The sequence below is a fragment of the Astatotilapia calliptera genome, chromosome 7, assembly GCF_900246225.1.
Source record: "Astatotilapia calliptera chromosome 7, fAstCal1.2, whole genome shotgun sequence".
NCBI classification, from domain to species: Eukaryota; Metazoa; Chordata; class Actinopteri; order Cichliformes; family Cichlidae; genus Astatotilapia; species Astatotilapia calliptera.
The window spans coordinates 66,466,475-66,488,130 of NC_039308.1; the positions used below are offsets into that span (position 1 = coordinate 66,466,475).

Genomic DNA, 21,656 nt, shown 5'->3' on the forward strand with positions numbered 1-21,656 from the left:
GAGGTTGTTACAATCGCCTTACACGTGCAAAAATGACTCCTTTGTTTACTTTGTTTAAAAAAGGAAATACATTTCTATAATAGGCTCTAAATCTCAGCAGATGTTGTGTCATGCTGGTGAAAGGGGAATGAACAGAGAGGAAGACGACAGCATCGCTCAGATTGGTGCTAATTAATTCCTAATGCCTGACAACATCGGGGGATGCTCAAAATGAGATGATCAAGAGTGTCCTGAAGGATCTCCTCCTACATCTGGACAAGGGCATCACTGAGCTCCTGAGCATTCTTAGGCGCAGCCTGGCGGCGTCAAACGTAATGTTCCCTAGTTGTTCTATTGGATTTAGGTCAGTGTGTGGGCCAGGCGGTGGTGTCAGTTCCTTCATCCTCCAGGAGGTGTCTGGAGCTCGGGCATTGTCATGCACCGTTGGAAGCCCACTGCACCGGTCCAGTGCAGCTGGATCTTGCCCTCCATAGTCTCCCCATGCCAAACAGTGTTACAGGCAACATGACAAGGCTTCTCCAGGTCCTGTACAAGCAGATCTCAGTGCTGCTCATGGGTTAGGGACTTATGGCCCTGCCCAGCTCTCTTCTGTGCTCTTGGGAGTGCGCTGGGAGACACAGCAAACCTGACAATGAGAAATTGGACCACCTGTGCAACCTCTGTAGGGTCTAGGTATCTCCTCGTGGCACGGTCAGAAAGGATGTGATCTGTATGACGATTCCTATTTTGGGGGGTTTCTCATTGTTGCCCCTGAAGTGCACCTGTTGCTATTTTCATTGACACCAAAGCAGCTGAAACTGATTAACAGCACCTTTTCCACTAAACTGAATGAATCAATATCAAGTTTAGTTTTAGCAAAGTTCATTCCAAATATCCTCTCATGTCCTTGCTGGAAGTTGATGGTAGTGAATCAATGTAAAGTCCTTTTGTTGTTCCTACAAACTTTGGTATGAAGGATATTATATTCTCTATGTTCTGCAATCAGCACATCTTCAGTTATGCAGCGCAGCACTCTCAACCCCTAATTCTAGCATCACATTCATGAAAAATATCCCACAATGATAACTGAAAGTCTAATACAAAGCACCCGTTGGTAAACAGGCGTGTCTGAATACTGATGTGTACAAATATTGGAATCAGATCCAGCAGAATAAACCTGAGTGAGAGTGCTGCGAAACCACTGCAGGAGCCAGCTGCAGGTACGGCACGCTGCTGCTGCTGCTGCTGCTGCTGCTGCAAAAAGAAAAGAGTAATGAATGTAAGCTATACTAGAAAGCTGTGATTGTGTGGAGCTCTGCAATACATCCTGGTTGGAGGGTTCATCCAGGCTTGCTGTAATTTTCTACCTTTCTGTGTGCTCAGGGAAACTCCCACAGCATCACACACAGGAGTCTCATCGTCCCAGAGGACTCCTGTGAAAAGAGGAAATGCACAGCAGGCTCTGCGGCTCGGGATTCAAAACTGGAAAATTACAGTTATAATGGAGAGATGGTGCTGAAGTGGGGTGAAAAGGGATGAAACGGAAGACCAGAGATAATGAACAGGGGAGGGAGCGAAAGCCTTTTTTCATTAGCTAAAAAACATGTAAGAGTTATTTGTCATCATTTCATTTCGAGCTGTCATCATCTCTGATGCAGTGCAGTCATTTCGTTTTAATTCCACTTTAATCTGATCAGCAGCTGCTCTGCTGTTGTTCTCTCTTTACTTCATTACAGGCTTACAATGCTCTGATTATGTTGCCTGTAGATTTGCTTCTTTGTTGTTGTGAGTTTGTGAGGTGATGTATATGCATAATAAGGTATTCTCTTTCACGTATTTAATATACACTTGCCTTTGCCTTTTTGCTTCTTGATTTCTCTTGATTTTCTGACAGCATCCGTCTCGTTTTATTTTTCTCTCAGTCTCTCAAAGTCAGACTTGAACAGTTGAACTCTGAAGCAACCTTAAGTTTTAATCATTTCTCCCTCTCTCAATTTTTTTTCCACGCCGACCCATTTCATGACATTTTTAATCATCTCATCTTCACTTCACTCCTACCGTTATTCCCTGCTCTTCCTCTCTCCTCCACCTCAGCTCTTCCCCTTTGTCACCCACAGAAGTGCAGAGACATCAGGCGCAGTGATACCGAGATCCCTCTCGCCCCCTTTCATTGTTGCTCAGCATTCTTCTCGTGTACATAAAATCGCATCACTGATCTCAGTGCAAGTGTGTATATCTGTGCAATTTCCATAAGTTGAAAGTTAGTCTCAAGTGGCGGCCTCGGGGCTGATGATCAGTGGCACTTCCATCTTCCCTCTGTTGCCAGCCTCCAGGGGACCACACACATGTGCATAGAGGCAATTTCACACACACGCCTGCATGCTCACAGTCACACTCAGACACAGAAAGATGCATGCACATCGCCACTCTTGGGATCGTCGGTGCCTGAGGCTTGTCTTTGTCTCAGTCGGCCTCTTCACAAACTAGATTTCTCTTTCTAGCACTTCATTCTGACATCATGCAGTCTGAGAAAAGCCGAGAGACAAAGTCTAGCCGCTCAATGACAACATATGAGGTACAGTGGCTAAACAATAATCAAAAGGTGTATTTTCTTAGAACAAGCGTGGCTACTGAGACAAAATAGTAATTCCTCAATCATTTAGACGTCTCTGCTGCTCTGGATAGACCTCAAAACGTGAATGGGGACACATCTGCACCACAACAAAGCTTTGCTCTGGTTTTTTGCTTCATTCCCAACCGTGAGCCATTTCTTTCCACTTTCTGAATGCTCCATCAACCTCCCTCCCTCCTCCCTTCTTTCTCCTCTCTCCTCCTCCTCTGTCTCAGAGATGCTGCTGTAAAACAAGTGTGATTTGTTATTCCCAGTGGAGTGGCCTGTTATCAGACAACCCCTGTTGTTGTGATAAAACGTGGAGCGCAGGGAACAATATCAAGGGATAAGCTGGATGGGCTATCAAAAGACACCGCAACTATAATCTCTCGCCTTCCAAACAGACTAATAATAAATAAAAAAGTCTGTCTTTCCTTCTCCATATATTTCTAATGAAAAAAATCATTAGATTTGACAGGTTATATGTTGTTGCTGTATCGTGGCCTGGAAAGACCTGGGTAAGAGCTATAAGAGATACTGCCTCGCATTTCACATATGCTACTTGTTTTTGTTTTATCGCTTCAGTTCAAGCAAGAGTCGATTGATTATTATCGATTATTTTGTCTGCAAAATGGTACATTTTCAACCACGCCCACCAAAGTTCCCACGGTCCACGAGGACGCCCTCAATAGTTTTTTTTTTTCTGACAAACAGTCCAAAATGCCATTTCATTTGTATTATATTGTGAAAAATATGCAATGACTTAAAATTAAAATATCAAAATTTTATCATTTGTTATCGTTAACCCTAAAATTCCCATTAGTGGGCTACTCTTTAAGTTATAATAATAATAATAATAATATAGCGCTTTTCGGGGCCCTCAAAGCGCTGTACAATTCCACTATTCATTCACTCTCACATTCACACACTGGTGGAGGCAGCTACAGTTGTTATGCACACAAACTCTATCCGATTATTAAGTGATGACGTGACGAATCCTACTTCCGGGCCTAAAGTAGTCTGCGTTTAATATGGCTTTTGTGTTGTTAACATGTTTAATGTTTTGTATTTTCTTCTATTTAATCTCAAAAAGCTCCTAAAACAGTCAGTGATCCCTGTTGACCTCCCTCGGCTTTTATTACCACTAATCATTCATTTAAGCTCAGTTTTTAAAACCTTAGGATGTAACTACAGCCCAGCCCATGCAGCAGTATATGAATGACTAACCTCGTATTGTGGATGGATTATCTCAGTTGTTCTCCTGGCTGAAGTTTGGTCCTTTTACAGCATCCTGCCATGCGATTACATTTGTTCCTGACCACCGAGAACACTCACGTTAACTTTTATCGAGTGGAAAAAAGTTAGCGTGTTTATATTATGCTAACATAGCTGTGTCGCTAGCGGTCACCTAGCACATCATTATATACCAGCTAGCCCAACTTCAGTAACCCTACAAACGTCACTGCTGTTTAGTTTTCTGTCTTCATTTATGTTGGAAGTGATAACAGAGCTGTACGTTTGAATTTGTTTCCAAAACCCCGCAGTCAGGACATGCTATATTGTATTTAGATAGAAGCTAGCGAGCTAACTTCCTGCTAACTTCTAACTCCGTTAAATGTCATAAATTCTGTTTTCATGGATGCCTGGATGTTAAACTCAGTTGTTACACCTGGTAGAGCAGAACGCTGATCATTTTATTAAAGATGAAAGACTTTAGACAGTTTTTCAACTCTCAGTAATGCCACAGTGATCGTTTGATATATGGACCTGCAGCGGAGTTTAGGCCCAGACACGGCTAGTGACGTCAGACTGAATGATCGGTTAGTCAAAGTCTGGCTGTGTCTCCTTCAACACGTGAGAATATCATTCTTAGAACACGACGATTTTCTGATCAGATTCTAGTTGTTCACAGCATCGATCAGTGACAGTGGTCGACTCCAGTAAATATTCGGTCCTGTAACCAAATATAAAATTGATCTTTAAGTTCATGTAACTCTACATTGCACAGTTAAAGAAGTTATAGCTTCAGTGTAGAGTAAAGTGGGGTGACAGGGATTGACTCACTTCAGGAGCCACCTCAACTGAGCGCTTGAGGAACTGGTTTCTGGGCACTTTTCTGTTAGCGTCACACTTCAGTCCGATGACAACAAGTATGTTACTCTGCACTGCTAAAACCTTCATTAGCTGATAAAGTATTTTCAAATTGTATTAAGGGATCGTAAAAGAACACGAGGGCAAAGGTTACACAGTATTTAGTGAGAAAAATAGGTACAGTTTTAAAAAAGAGTAGATGTTGTTTCTAGCAGTGAGCACTCTGTGCATAAAGAGCCAAGGTGAGAGAAAAGGTGCCCTGGAAAAGCTCCTGAATGATGTTTGATGGTAGCACTTAATCTCTCCCTCTTTCTCCTGCTGCACACACCTACACACACCTACACACACCTACACACACACCAGACTCAACCTGTTCCCCAGTTGTCTGCTATTGCCAGCGACCAAAGGCAGGCCTTAATTCCCTCCAATCACAAGTACAAAGCCCAATCTCTCCACCCAGAGAGAGATTCAGCAGGATAAAAAAAGATTGCCTCAGACCATTCTCTCTCCACACTCACCACTCACAATAATAGCGCACATATAGCTACGTGTAAAATCCCTGAGCACTAGCCAACCAAAAAATGAGAAATAGAAGCCCGCCCACGCCTGCAACAACACATACGCACGGCCATTTATTGTTTGTCACTTTTCATATCCTTCCTTATTTACCCTGCCTGTAATGCAACGAAGTGAAAATTAAATCATGGAAAACAAGCCTGCACTTTATTTGTTATTTCTCTCTTCTGCTTTAAAGTTATTGAAAACTTGCTGTTGTCACCATTGTTTAGCACTCAGCCTAAGGGGGAAAAACACCATCCGGGGGTCTGTCTTCCAAATCCATTTTCCTCTTCCTGTCTCTTGTAGGCCAAGAAATCAGGTAGCTCGTGTGCAGGAAATGCAGGCGATGGAGCATTAGTTCCTCTAAGTGTATTGATAAAACTATCAAATGTCTTAAAATAATAAGTGGAAGATTCCGGCTGATGGTTCTGATTCAGCAGACATATTATTCTTTAAGCAGCTATTTCCTTGTGCAAAACATCATCAATCTGTTTTTTAACAAGCTGCAACTATCATTGGTCTGCATAAAGTACATGCAAGTAAAAAATAAAATAAAATAAAAACAATTGATACCAAAGATTGACGTTAAAAATGACCGTATAATAATCAGAGCCAAAGAAGGCATCAAAATAATGAGCTCAGTCTCAACTTTTCAACTGTGCCGTGTTCAGTCAGCTTGCAGTGCCCTGGCTAACGCCTGCAAGCAGACAGATGATCTCGCCTGAATCCAAATCTCCTTCCAAATCTCTGCAGTCATAGCTGTAATATGATAATAAAAGGGCTGTTGAGAGAACACAATGGCTTCTATGAGAGCACGGCTGAGACTGTGATAATGATCGAGGAAAATGTTTGAAATCCTGCACGAGAGCCACATTCGTACACCGACGTTGTGTGCGGGAGATTTCGATTCTGGCATTTAGAGGTTTATGCTTGCCCGTATGAAGCCATAAAGGACAAGTCTGGCTCTGTAAACAAGGCCATTTCATTTCGTGCTATGGGAGCTCTCCCATATTGGGTAATGGATGGTTGCTGGGAAATCAAGGATCCCTGTTAGTCTGTGCAGATATGAAAAGATATAAAAGCAAAACATTGACTTGAAGCAGAAACTACACAAACCATTGGAATCAATCGAAATCATAAAAAAGGGCCACTTCCTGTCATTTCGGGTGATTCGTAAGTGGATAACAGACATGCAAAGGATTAATTTGACACTTAGTTTTATGGCCTGAAAGTTTAATGTTGCAAATCAATTCATGGTTTTCTATCATACACCAAACATTAAACAGACATAATCAACATGTAGTTAGAGAAGAGACGAGATAAGCAAAATTGAAGGCTCCATGGATAAACATGAGTTTATGAATGAAAAAGTACATGAATAAAGAGAACAGACATATTTAAAGCATCTGACTGTGTGCATGTATATATCTTATACATGTGTCCATGTGGCAGAGCAGTTTGTGCTATACTGTCTCCTGTACAGTGACTCATATGTTGGTGTGTCGATGTGCATGAAATTGAAAATTGCTTTACATCCTTTTCATTTTTCTAGCTTTAAACACTTTTCATTTTCTTCCCCCCAAAATCCATCACTCGGCTCTCATCTTTTTTTTAATTCTACTGAAATATGATATCTCCTTTAATACATTTGTCATGCAAACATTTTACAGCAAAGATGTCTCAATAAAGTCGAATGTATTTGGACTCTGTGTATGGAAATAATACCAACACGCCAATCATTCAGTCATGCATGTGATTGATTTTGTGTGATTTCTAGACCCTCACAGCAAGTCTTGGTTTTTCGGGTTGTTTGGTTATGAGTGAGTGTTGTCCAAATGCTCCAGACACAAACAAGAGAGTAAAAAATATGATCTGATTAGACGAGAAACAGTCACAGGTGGAACGAGCTGAGGAATAAACAGGACAGAATATAGGTAGTTGCTTTGGAGACTACGATTTGTCATTCTATGCAGCAGCCTGTGAACACTCTCACCAAATAAATATTCATGACAAGTGGAAAGGGTCGTTCAGTCTCGTCCTCCCACTTCTGGAAAAAGCCTGGGTAAATCTCCACGTGAGAAATGACTCTGTCAGGACCCATTTCAAAGCCACAACTCAGCGACCCCGTCCACCCACAGTCCACACATGAACGCTGCCAAACAGGCTCCGTCTTCCATAATTCTGCTATATCTTTTTTTTTTACTTCAAACCTTTCTCGGCATTCACCACCTGCCTCGCCTTACCATCCACCATCATTACCTGCACTCTCTAGTCTCTATAAGTCTCCTTCTCTCAGCTCCGCTCTTTATCTGTCTTTTCCACTTTGCATCTTTAACCACATTAAGGATAAAGAAGCTGGACAGACAGGTAATTTTGTGTGATGAATGTAAGGCAGCTCAATTGTGTTTATTTTTATTTCTTGTGTTTTTTGCACAGATGGGAATAAATTTTGTAACCAGAGAAAAATAATAAGAGAATATGAGAAAAGACCAGGCAAAGAAATCTGGAGCAACAACAGATGCAACATTTTTTAGAGAACTGGTGAAAGGTGGCCAAAAGTAAGTGTTTTCCCAGTAAGTATTGATAATATAAAGTCCAAAGTCAGAGATGATCAGAGCTTAAACATGGATGATCTTTAACTGATATCTCCGTCCCATCTCAACCCCAACCATTTGATGGCCGCCCCCCCTGAGCCTGATCCTCCCAGAGGTTTCTTCCTGTTAAAACTGAGCTTTTCCTTCCCACTGTCACCAAGTCCTGGCTCATAAAGGCTGATTGTTGTAGGGCTGGGTTTTGATTATCGATTAAAATCGATTCTAGCTTGGATAACATGATATCGGTTCATTAAAATCCTGAATCGATTTTTAAATATAAATTTATTTTTGCCCAAAATGCCAGAATCTCAGGTTAAACCTCACCTCAGAGTGTTTTCTGTGAGATACAGAGTAACACAACGAGTGATATAGAGTAGCAACATCTACCACAGTGAGAACAATAATGAATGAAACAAGTTGATGGTGATGAGTCTGTAAATATCTGTATTCTTCACTGCTCCAGAAAAAGTTACCCTATTCTAGTTGTTCAACCAATTTCTTCGTCTTGCTTCTGGTGTGGCGTCAAATGCTTGAATCTACCTGATGTGTAAAAGAAATAAAATAAGTGTCTCTGTGTCCCACAGTGTCCACTCCAGCTGCCAGTTCCCAGAACACCACACAGGGAAACACTCGTCCAGAGACACTTATCAGCACATCCTACATCCAAACGTGTACACATGTGAATGTAGTCTACAACTCGTAACAAAATCGTCTGTGTCAAACAAATGTGGAATAGGTTTTGTTGGGTTTTTTCCTGTGATGGGAAAAAGAAAGGATTTCGTGTGTGACCCACATGCATGTGATACAAAGTCCTACGGATGCCCTTAGGCCTCTGTGAGGGCAATTAAAATCATGATGGAGCCAGAGTCTAACAAAGACACGTACAATGGGGCATAAATCAAAGATGTAGTGTTTCGGGGTGGAACAGAAAACTGGTCTTCATGCTTCGGAGGCCATTGCCAGCATCAGCCTGCATTGTAACATGAAAGTGTTCATTCTGTAGTTTGTAGCCAATTACTTTTGGTCAGCACATCACAGAAAATAAAATAAAATACGATATAGTGTCTCAATTTGGCAACTGCATGTTAATGTCTGCTCTCCCACACACTTATTACCACTTCTTAGTTAAGTCGAGTTACTTTCCAAGTTGAGCACGCAGCAGCAGGAGGAGAGTCCACCCACCCACCGCCAAAGCAAAGTGCTAATGCCTCTTCACATTCAGACGACGAGAGAGAATAAATTGTCTGAGCTTTTGATGTTGAGAGTTATCAAGGAGCACCTGTGGTGGAGTCAAACACTTGACATGTGCATTCGGTTTCTGGAATGTGTTTGATTGAATGTTTAGAAATAAAATGTTGTAATTATGAGCAATAAATATGATTGTGATGGCCAACACTTCTGTCTACGAGCTGCACGGTTATACAAAATCAAAGACATGTTTGAATTGATTTGTTTTGCAGGATAGTTTCTGATGAGCACATATTGGAGTGAAAAGGTGAATGTCGAGAGTTTCAGTTAAAGAATCAGAAATGATTTTCTGTCGATAGCATTCGAGTCTTCTCTGTTTCTCAATTGCAGCTGCTTTATTTCACTGATAGCTGACATCCAAATTAAAAGCTCAAAATGTAGCCTGCTGACTACAGTAAGTGGCCGGTGGTCACTGCTGCCTTCCAACATATATCTGTCAAGTGGGAGATGTTTTGGAGAAGTCTGCGTCTTTTTCTTGCACATCGTGGAAAAGGCGAGAGGACTGAGACACTAAGGTAAATATAATTCTACTTACAGGTTTTCATTAGCCTTCGGTAAAAACACTGAGAACCAGAGAATGATGCTGATCAAGATCACAAGCAACTCTACCAAATCTCCAAGGTTGCTATTAATATTTCAGCTTTTGTTAATCACTTAATATTAAACTTATAGATATTTTTAAGAGAAGAAAATCCAACCTTCCCAAAATAATAATAATAATACAGGGTGGGCCATTTATATGGATACGCCGCAATAACATGGGAATGGTTGGTGATACTAAAGTCCTGTTTGTGGCACATTAGTATATGTGAGGGGCAAACTCCTCAAGATGGGCGGTGACCATGGTGGCCATTTAGAAGTCGGCCATCTTGGATACAACTTTTGTTTTTCCAACGGGAAGAGGGCCATGTGACACATCAAACTTATTGGTAATGTCACAAGAACAACAACGGTGTGCTTGGAGACTTTTTCATTTGATTCAATTTTATATGATGGATTATGCAGGAAAAAATAGAATTGGGCTGAAAGGTCTATCGCTTTATTACCTATTCAGGTTGTGTATCATGTTTTTTAAAAGTACTTTTGACAATAAGCAGTAAAGTAACAGGATTACTTTCTTGGAGAAGTAATCAGTAATTAATAAGTACTTACTATTTTCAAGTAATTTCACCAACACAGCAACTACTTAAACTACACGAGTGTCCTGAAGACATAAAGACCTGGATGATCTCTAATTTCCACCTAAATTCAGATAAAACTGAACCCCTAAAAATCTTAGAAATGTGCTGTCTAAGCAGATACTTGGTCTGGATGACCTGCAGTAACACTGTGAGGAACCTTGGAGATGTCCTTCAGTGTGCATATTAAGCATATATGTAGGACTGCTTCTCGAAGTTGTACATTATCTCTGAAATTAGAAACATCCTGATTCAGGGTGATGCTGGACAACTAGTTTATGCATTTATTGCTTCCAGGCTGGAATATTATTATTCAGTGTTATTAGATTCTCCTACAAACTCTTTGAAAAGCCTTCAGTTGATCCAAAATGCTGCAGCGAGAGTCCTGACAGAGACTGGAAAGACGAAGCATATTGACTTCTATTCATTGGCTCCTTTTTAAATCCATATCAAATTTAATATCCTTCTCACATAGAAGATCTTGAATAATCAGGTCCCATCTTATCTTAAAGCCCTCATAGTACCATATCACCCCAACAGAGCACTTTTCTCTCATACTGCTGGCTTGTCTGTGGTTTCTAAGGTAGTTGAAAGTAGAAATGGGAGGCTTCCAGGCCCCTCTTCTGTGGAACCAGCTCCCAGTTTGGATTCAGGAGACACGCAGCCTCTCTACTTTTAAGATTAGGCTTAAAACTGTCTTTGTCAATAAAACGAATAATTAGGGCTGGATCAGGTGACCGTGAATCCTCCTTTAATTTTGTTGCAATAGACCTGGGCTGCTGAGGGTTTCCCATTACACGCTGACCGTCCTGTCTCGCTCCCTTCACCCTAAAAAAGATCGTTGCGGATGCTGCCTCTCCCTGAGCCTGGTCCTGTAGGAGGTTTCTTCCCACTGCCACCAAGTGCATGCTCATTGTTGTGATTTTTCTTTACCTTCTCCTTGATGGGACTGTTATTGTGATTTAGGGCCAATAAAAAAACTGAAATAAAGCTGAGCTGAACTTAGAAAAGTTTAAATACTGGAGGCATCATAGCACAGTCAACCAAAATGATCAATTTGTTGTATACTGCAGTAAATGTGTCTCTCACTGAACATCTTTATATGTGTTATGTACATGTTTCTGTCAGTGAGCAAGACTATGCAGAAGAATATCATCAAACAGTGCTATGTTAATTCAAGCCAATTTACAAGTCAAATCCAGGCATTTGTTTGAATCTATTTTCATACAAATTAGGTCAAATTGTATAAACAATCTGATCACTGATACAAAAATAAATCTCACATAATACAACACTGGAAAAAAAAACTTGTATTCACATTATAAAATAAACTAAAACCTTCCCTCTGAGATTTCAGGCCACACTGACTTGACAGCCTCACACAGTTCATGCAGATTTGTCAGTCGTACATCCGTGATCTCCTGTTGCACCACATCCCAGACGCACTCTGATTGTGGAGCTCATTATCATGTTGTCATGATCATCTCAAACTGGTAAAGAAATCTGTTTTTTAGATGGTTTATTCAGCTGAAAGTAGCCATTACCAGATGGGTGCACTGTGGTCAAATAAGAGAGGTCACGGTCAGCGACAGTACTGAGGTAGGCTGCGGCATTTAAACGATGACAAAAAGTCGCCTAATATCGGCGAGCCCATGGAAGTCGAGGCGTGCCACGTCGTGTGGTCTCCTTCAAGTTTTGACATGTTGTGTGTTCAGGAATGCGCTTGTGCATTTCTTGGTTGTAGTAATTCGTTATCTGAGATACCGCTGCCCTCCTATCAGCTAAAACAGCCATTCAACTCTGAGCTCTGAGATCAAACAAGGTATTTCAATCCTCACTGTATATTTTTACTTTTAGAGAACTCTCTAGAAGCCCTCGAGATTGTTATGTGGGAAAATCCCAGTAGATCAGCAGTTTCTACAATACTCAGACCCACCTGGCACCAACAACTATGTCATGTTCACAGTTACTTAAATAACTTTTTCCTCATTGTGAAGCTCTTGAACCGCAGGTCATCTTAACCACGTCTACATGCCCAAATGATGCCGTGTTATTGGCTGACTACACGTATGTGTTAATGAACAGACCAGCAGGTGTATGTGAAAATGGGAATCTAAACTGAGATAAATCATGATCTCTGTCCAAAACTATAAACAATACAATATAGACAAACTTGCATGTGTATACTGAGAATTCAAATTTTTGAGTTAAAACTTTAAACTTTGAAATCTTTCTCTGAAATTGTGCTGAATGATTCCTGTTTAACTCCACCGAAAATGTTGAGATTGTTTTTCAGAGAAGACTTCAGTTATTGCTGTAAGCACTCGGAGTAGGTTACTTTGAAATACTGCTCTGGAATTACATATAATGGTTACATTGTTGCCATTTTCAGAGGCACAGAATTCATTGATAAACTGTTTAATGGTCAGATGCAGTCTGTTCTCTGTCTCACCATCTAAATCGAGATGTTTTCGCTGTAATTTTAGTAACTTTTGATTCTCTGTAGGAATATGAGGCTAACGGCTTCACAGGGCTGAAAAATAAATAAATGAATCAATTTGAGAAATCAGAAAAACTTTAGGTGTGGCCAAATTTGCAATGCTATGTTGGGGTTCAAGTATAGAGCTGAACCATTGTGCGATCTTCCTAAATTGTGCTACATAATTATTATAGGTTTGGATTTTAATGCATAATATTATTATTTTATTTAAACAAATGTGCATCTGTCATTTCTTGTTTTTAGGATTTCGACGTTACTTTAAAATGTGATGTTTCCTACAGTATCAGATAGAACAGCGAGTTTTAACAACAGCCATGTTTCTTATCTCTCATAAACACAAATAAAAAAAATACTCCAGTTGCCATGTGTGGACACATTCTAGCTTCGCTAAAAAGGACACTCTCCTCCCTACTGTGGCTCCATTAGAAATAATTATCCCCAATCGATCTGCCAGTCCCTCTGTGGAGCAGGAACATGAGCTTGTCTCAGCTTTAACAGCCTTCAAATGTCTGTCAACTGTGTGTGTGTGCATTAGTATATGCTCGCCCAATCCTGCTCTATGCAGAGCTTTGTTTGACTTGTGACAGCTTCCTCCAGGTTCTCTAATTCTGCAGGTAGCTTGTCCCAGTGCTGCAGCAGAGCATGTCTCCTAGTGGGAGTCTAGGAAAGGTAGAAAAGCCCTTTCTGAGCAGGTCAACCACAGGGGGGACTGTAATAGTAAATGCGCTGATAACCGACCACCTGGTGTGACTCTACTGCGGCGTGAAAAACCAAGCCGTCACTACGAGGGCCACCGCAGCGGAAAATTGTGTCCAGTAAAGCGTACGAGGTGGGGAGAGGATGTGACAGTGAAGACATGCAATCCTAATGAAAATCAAATCCAGTCAGCTCGCTCGTGGCAGAAAGCCTATAGCACACACTGCATCTCCCCTATAGTTGATAAGAGGGGTGAAGCTGAGATAATGAAAGGGGCGGCAGCCAACCCTGCGTCATATCACTGTTGTCAGGTGAAAACTTTGGATCTCAAGACTGTAATCCTTCCCTGTGGTGAAAAACAATCAGCTTTAATGACAAGCGTGCAGTTTGCAGTTGTTTGAATTAGTTACAGCGTGAGTGTGAAGAGGTGGAAACGGTATCTGGATGGAAATCTCTGCACTCACCTCGCCAGACCGCAGCCAAAGCCACAGTTTCATCTTTACCTTCATTACTGCTGCCTCAGCCATCCCATGAGGATCACAGCACAGCCGACAACACCAAAAGCCCTTAAGTGTACTTGCGAATAGCTATCTATGCACTTATGCAGATGGATCGCTCCGTGCCCTAAACTCTATGTTTTAATTACTTTGGGTCTGGAAGACAAACTCCTGCATGGATCTCCCCAAACAAGAACTGGCTGAGGCGGTCTGAGATCACCTTGAAAGAGTCTCTTCAGATCATAAAACATGGGCGATAAGTATCACGAAAGCAAATAATCGCTTCAAAATTAGGGTGATAGGTCAGGAAGTAGTGGGAACACTGATTCTAGCATCAGTACAAGGAAAGAAGGTTCACGCTAGAGTAAAGTTTTAGGTTTCTGATTGCTACGGCATCGTGTTAAAAAGGACCTTATGAACTGAGAATCCTTTGAGATGAAGAAAGCTTTGTGAAGATGTAAATCTGCAGTGCACTGAAAGTGTCACATAGAGCAGCTTGAAGCGTTTCCTGGCCTACATATTGTGCAAACTTTGAATTTTGATAGATCACAAGGACAAACCTTAAAGGGAGATCACATATCTTCAAAATATAATAAAACCAGAACCTAATGTTGTGACGAACAGGGTTGTTACCAGTCCACTGGCACTCCTCTTTCCTTTTCTTTCCACTCGATTCTTTTTGCCCCATCATTTAATTCATTTGTAAGCTCAAAGCCTTGGACCTGCCTGCATTAATATGAGATAAACCTGTGAATAGAGCGCGACATTAATTGTGTCTAAAGGAATTCAACTGAGGTGGCAGCCCCCTCTGTCAGTGGCAGGCAAAAGTTGGCTCTCTCTCGTTCCCCCACATGCTGACATCAAAAGCAATAAGTGGGAAGAGCTATTCTAATTGCCTTGAAGCGACCTGCCTGCGTAGGCACCAATATAGTGCTTTGTGTGCTCACTTCAAATGAGTCCTCGAATCCCTGTCTTTTTCTTGACAGGCAAGTTCAGGGGTTTAAACGGCCTCTCTACCTTTGCAAAAAGCACTCTTACCATACCAGCATCCATCTATAGGAAAACATCTCACAAAAACAAATGTACACACCTACACAGTCACACCTGCAGTTTAAACACTAAGTGGATCTAAGTGGCAATTACCCCTGACGTTTGTTCGAAGGATATCTGGCATTTTGTTGCCATCTAGGCAGCAGGGGTGGTACTGCATGCGTCAGACCCACCTGATGCCTCCTGAATCACTGAGTTAGGGATAAAACAGCGTGAGGGCCAACAGACGATGCAAAAACCATCCTGGTGTCTACCTACCAAGTGAAAAGGAGACTAGAGATATTTTCAGAACAGAAAAACGGGGAGCAGCATAGGTGCAAGTGGGATGATGAACAAAAAAAAATCTACCTATTTTTGTTCGCAGCAAAGCCAAAAAAAGGATGAAGCGAATAAGCTGCAGTGATTTCTCGTAAAAGTCAAGAAACCCTTCTTAGCTATCATTTCCGTTTAACAGCAGAGAGGGATTTGATTACTTCAAAGACCTTTGCTGAACACAGAACGAAGTGAAAACCCAGAGTTGTGTTGGGAGAGAATGAAAAAGTAGGGCTGATGCCTTCAAACAATCTCATCGTGCTCCAAGTGGAGCATTAGAGAGTCAGTCTCCACTGCTGCTTTAAGAACAATGTTAAAGTCAAGGTGATAATACATCCTGTACTATTATCCAGCTTTAACACCACGTACAGCCTTTTTGGCTGCTTTGATCAAATCAACACAAAAATTACTCTTTCAAAATGTGTCTGCAAAGAGTCGAATTATATTTGAGACAATCAGAGCAGATAAAGCAGTAAAACGTCAACGAGACCAAGCTCATCTCATTGCACTAGTATGACTGTACAGGACACAGCCAGGGAGAGCCTCACCGATGATAACGTCATGAACAATATTATAATGAATCAGGACCAACACAAATCAATCAGTTCTGTCTTATTACTGCATCACCAGACTGTGTTTAAATATAGTGTCAAAGCTGGGACCACTTCACTAACTCATCTCACATATATACACGTACAGGCACGCTGCAATGCAAAGGTGATGAGCCAATCAACACCTCTTTATCCCTGTGAACTCTATACTGGTTCACATGAGAGTTCAGAGCTCTCCTTCTCTGCTATTGCACCATGTTGCTAATTCTGCTCTGCTGTAGTTGTCAGCAGTTGTCAGTTGTACAAATTATGAATGTTGCTTTAATATCTAAGCAGATATTAAAAGACATGTCAAAGTTTAAGTGAGCTTTTTAAAAAAAAACCTGCTCATTATCAGCAAGGAAATAATCTGCATCATTTTTGCCAGCAGACGAATCCATAGGGGACAGTGCAAGGTAAGCATATGGTAGGCTGTGCATCGCATACTTATGAACGCCTGTTCATCTATTTTTAAAGACCTCCTTAAAATTTAGTTAAAAAAAATATCTATAAATCTTGCTAAAGGCAAGAACTGGTGCTCCTCTCATTTCTGATCATTTCAACCAAATATGGGAGCGAGATAACTAAAATCTGCTTTTGTTTTGAAAATGCAAACAGGAACACCAAGAGTTGTGTGTCCTTCCTTCGTATCTACTACAGTGAACCATTTTAGCTAACTGGTGACTCGCGCCACACTGTTGTAGCTGGAAACTCCACCTACAGAAACATCAGCAGGGAGCAGCTCACCTAAAAGATCAAGTGCAGCTGGCAAACCTCAATCACCACTTTGACCCTGTGGCTGTGACTAACGACACAGTCAGTGATGAAAAGCCAGCTTTTTAATGACCTGTGGCCTCGTGTTGCACATGACTTGTGAATGGTCTGCAACGCGTCTCTTAGTTGAACTAAATAGAAAGTGCATGGCAGCAGCAAAGGCTAATGCAACTCACTGTATCATCATCTGCTACTATTATCTGTAAAACTACTCTTGTGGAAGAAACAGGACCCTGCTGTACCAGCCTCTTACATGAATACACCCACTGTGCTGCTGGCAGCTTCACACACTTTGAGAGGAGTCATCGCAATCATGCTGAAAAAAGAAACTCGCTCTCCTTGCCAAACATAGACCCATGCTTGTGCTTTTGTGTGTGTGTGTGTGTGTGTGTGTGTGTGTGTGTGTGTGTGTGTGTGTGTGTGTGTGTGTGTGTGTGTGTGTGTGTGTGTGAGAGAGAGAGAGAAAGCAGAACGACATATCTGGATGTTTTGGAAAAGAGACAAACGGAGCGGGTGAATAGCTCCTGAATATCTGTAACGTGTTGCACAGAGTTTGCTAAAGCTGATAGTGGACGACGAGGGGGGCGTGGCATGACCATCTCACTTTCTCTGACACTTGAGATTTTGAATGTGGCGTCAGGGGCACGGCTGCTTTGCTCTCATCAGTTATCTGGACCTGGGTATCTGTATAGCTCTTTGTCTGTCAGCCGCTTTATCTTTGTGCTCGTTCATCTGCTTGTCTGACAGGGGAGAACAAACTGTGATGGAAGCTTGATCAACTGGAGGGACGACGTTAAACTGCACCGCTATGTCCTTCACACATGGTTACTGAGGCCTTTTGTGCATGTGTGTATGTTTGTGTTAGTCTTTTGCTTGACTCACAAACGCACCATTAATCCTCTGTCCTAGAACGCGACATTTTCCTTTTTTTCTCTCCCACTTGGCACATTTCGTGATTACACTACACAACGTCCACTGGCGTTTTGCATAATTAGGCCACTTATATCAAATGCAGGCAGATTCTAATGGAGCGCTAAGGGGACATATTTACTTTAATTACTACCCTCGCTATCTCTGCACTTCATCCTCCCTTGCTTCGACCTCCTCTAACCCACTCCCTTCCTCCAGCGAGTGCAGTGGCAACGTCGAGGGAAAGAAGATTGAAGAAGACTGTTTTTGCCTCAAAGGTCACACTCTCTCCTCATTGGAGTTAAGATAGCATTTGACCTTACAGCCCATTACAGAGCATGTTGCTCGACCACAGTCTCAAGGGAACAAATGGAATAAACGGATAAATAAAAACTCGGAGTCTCCCATTACAAGGAAAGAGTGTGAACAGGTGTGTGTTTGGAGTTGTGCGATTGTGGGTCAGGTGTACGGGCACATGTGAGTGTTTTATTTACAGGAAGCTTTTAGAGTTTTCTGTCAATAACAGCAGAGTCTGAAAAAAATCTCCAAAGAGCACTCTAACACCACAGACCACGCTTGGCTGCGTGCTTCCACCCAGGAAAGAGCATAGATAAGTACAATGTGAAGGAGAATGAAACCTCAAAGCCCCACACTAGAAAGCCTATTTACCAGCTGATTGTTAGAACCACAGTAACACCAGGGTACATTTAGACAGCAGAGTCTAGATTGCTATTGGACTGCTTTCACTTGAACCATTTCATGCTCCTTTTATTCGGGCTGTTTGTCTGCCTCTGTAGGCTGCTAAGATTGCAAACTTCTCTGCAATTTCTCTTAACTCTAACCCTTTATTTTGGCAGCACGGCTGTGGGAGATGAAACCCGACGGCGCCGTGAGAAGAGATGAGGGAAGAATGAGAAGAGAGCAGGGAAGTGTGAGGAAGGGCGAAGACCACGAAATGAAAAGAAAGAAACCACCCTGCCTTAATGACTGGCATCATTAGACTTTGTGACTTGTCATCCTTCCGTTCTTTAACTAGACTCCATCATAAAAAGTCCATCACTGAAACAGCACTTAGTAGCAGAGGGGTGCCAGGTCTGAAAAGACACTCCACATAAGAAACCTTGAGTGAGGAAAGAGATCTTAGCTGGAGGTCTCCTTTTGAAAGGATAATTGATTGTAACCAGTGATGGACGTGACGGGCTCCATCTGTACAGTCCATAAAGAGGAAAGCACACTAAAGTGCACAGGCGACACACTGCATATTTAATCCCTGGATAACTGAAAACGAACCCTGGTGTTGTATATGATTAAAAAGGACTCAAGCTAGAAACAGAAACATTCTAGAAATGACAATACTGCGACGAGATGCACACCTGCTGCTGCGCTCCTGAATTATAAATCGCACCAGCATACCAGAAATGGCAGTGGCCTCTATTTTTGATCATGCTAGATCAATGACCCGCCTCCAGGACTGAGTGTCTGCGAGAGACGGAAGAGATAAAAGAATAAAATGCGAGCGTGTGTGTCAACTCTCCCAGTGTGTATGTGTGTGTTTGTATGTGTCACAGTGAAGGTCAGCCCCATCTATGAGTAACAGGAGACCGTGGCAAGCCGCTGCCTTCAGCTGCACACTTTAAACATTTTTACTGGGGACCGTGACCTCCCCCTTTCCTCTCCGTCTCTCTCGGTGCCGGCGGCAGCTTAAACAGGAACGTTAACAGTCCGTTGGTCACCGCAGCCGTAAACGTCCACGACGTGCCCAGGTGCCAACCCAGGAATTTAAACTGTAGTAAAACCGTCTTCATCTACGGGTGAGAGGCGAGAAAACAGCACAGGGCAGTTTGAGAAAATAAATGGTGGATAAAGTTTGGTTAATCAGCTAGTTTGATGGGGTGGGGGGGATTCGATGGAGGAAGACAAGGAGGAGAAATCAAAGTGGGAATGGGTGGGGGATCGTTGCACCTGCACCTCCCAGCTGTGCTGCGCCTATTCTGAATCACTGCTCCACCGGGAGAGACTGCTTAGCGTTCGATCTGGAAAACAGGGATTTATTACCAAAGAGGGGGCTACTAGTGCAACGTGTGCGTATATCTGCATATCTGTGTGAGGGGGTGGTGGGTGGGTGCAGCAGCTTACTGTGGAGATGAGTTTGGCTCCCACCTGTCTGACAATCTCTAAAAAAGAAAAGCTAGTTTGAGCCTACACGCTGCAATACGTGTTATTCTGCAAGACAGAAAGGGAAGTTTGTGAATATATATTTATTCATCTGGATGATGAGTCAAGTAGAACGACTGTGTAACTCACATTTTGCATAAAAAGCTGTTTGGTTTGTTTTTGGCCAGACTGGGAAGAAAATCGCTGGAGGCGACAGTACTGTCATATGTTTTTGTTTTCACTGGTTTGCATTAGTCAGTGTGGATTCACACCTTGAATGATTTATATTTTGGGAATTCCAAGACCTTAGCTGTCAGTGATGACAGGACAGCCACAGCACAAAGATTCAGATTTTAACATAAATATTTGTCCATCAGCTGCAGAGGCTAAAGGAAAGCCCAAAGCACGTTTAAAGGTTTTTGGAATCACAAATTTTAAAAATTACTCAGTACTGAAGACATTTTATAAGACTCTCCATTATGTTTTCCAGGGCGAGTAAGTGAATCTACGCCTTCTCACAAAGATGAAAAACATATGCGTGTGAATAAGACGCAGCATACACGTGCAAGAGAGGCCAGGTCCTAATCAATAAAACAGGGAGTTAAATAATTTCTCTGTCGACACTATTAACCTGAATCTCAGCAGATAAGCAAATTGAACTACAATGTAGAAATGGCTTATCCAATTAAAAGGGAATATAATGCACAGCAGGAAGTGTGCACTAAACCTGCACGGGTCAAACAAGAAATACCACAAGAGCTGTGCTGCCTCTCAATACTGAGATGAGGGCGAGCAAGAGACACACAGGATGAGAGGAGCGAGAGAAGCAGCACAGCACAGTTTCCCAAATGAGCTGTTTGCCTGGCACGCTTCGGGGCTCTCGCATTGTTGCTGTGTTTAGAAATAGTCTCAGCTAGGATGCTTTAAAAATTAGCTGCCGCTTAAACCTTTGCAGCATGCCACACGAATAGAGCCTGACATCGCACAGTGACTATTTCAAAGGAAACTTGTTATGATCTTCAAGAGGGATGTATGAATATGCATCAGCAAGAGAAGGTCAGAGATCAAGGCTGGAAAGAGGCGTTTGTGCACCTGGATCCGTCCTTGCTCGAGTTCACAAAGGTGGATGAAAATACGGCGAAAGTGACATAAAAGGAAGGTTCGGCATCCTTGGTGCAGAAATCCTGCTCTAAAGATTTGACTGGTATTAACAGCTGTTCCGAGTTACCGCTCCCTCTCTTCATATTAAAGTCAGATCAAACGGACGAGTGGCTCTATCACAGTGGGAATTAAGGCTTTATTAAATATCTCAAGGGAGCCCACGTCTGCAGAGACCAGTGGACTTGAGTAAAAATACCCAACACAGCAGAGCGGCCAAGTTAGTTCACTGCCCCTCTTTCTGTGTCTCTGACACCCCCCGCTGCCTTTCCCCCTTTCCCCTCCTCTCCTCTTCTCCATGCTCCTGTGTGTGCTCCTCGCTCACACACTCACACCCTCACAAGCCCAAAGAAACGCTCAAGTTGGTGGCTGAGCGGAATATAGATGCGACTGGAGACAAGAGCTGGTGCCGTGATTTGCACATAGACAGAGGATACACACCCTGCGCTCTGCTTCAGTCTTCTTCCATCTTCAGTTTCTCTCCTTCCCATGTTTTCTCTTTCTCTGGACAAAATGTGAAAGGCATTGCTAAAGTGAACGAACCCCGCGCACACTGCCAGACCCTCGATATCCTCTGCCCCAAACTCGGAGCCCTAAATGACAGTCAGACGCGCGCAAGAAGGACTAAACGGGAATAAACTTGCACGGATGGACCTGGCTGTGCAGGTGATGTATCGTGTGCCATTTCCAGACCCGGGACAAACTTGACAACACATATGTTTGCGCCATTAACACACAAGGGTAGCCCGGGTGAGAC

At 42.4% G+C, this 21,656-nt stretch overlaps 1 protein-coding gene across 2 annotated transcripts in view; it reads right to left on the reverse strand.

The window, feature by feature from the left end:
• The window catches only part of cdh13 (cadherin 13, H-cadherin (heart)), a 387,431-nt gene that overhangs the window by 365,196 nt on the left and 579 nt on the right, over positions 1 to 21,656 (reverse strand). The window lies entirely within an intron of this gene.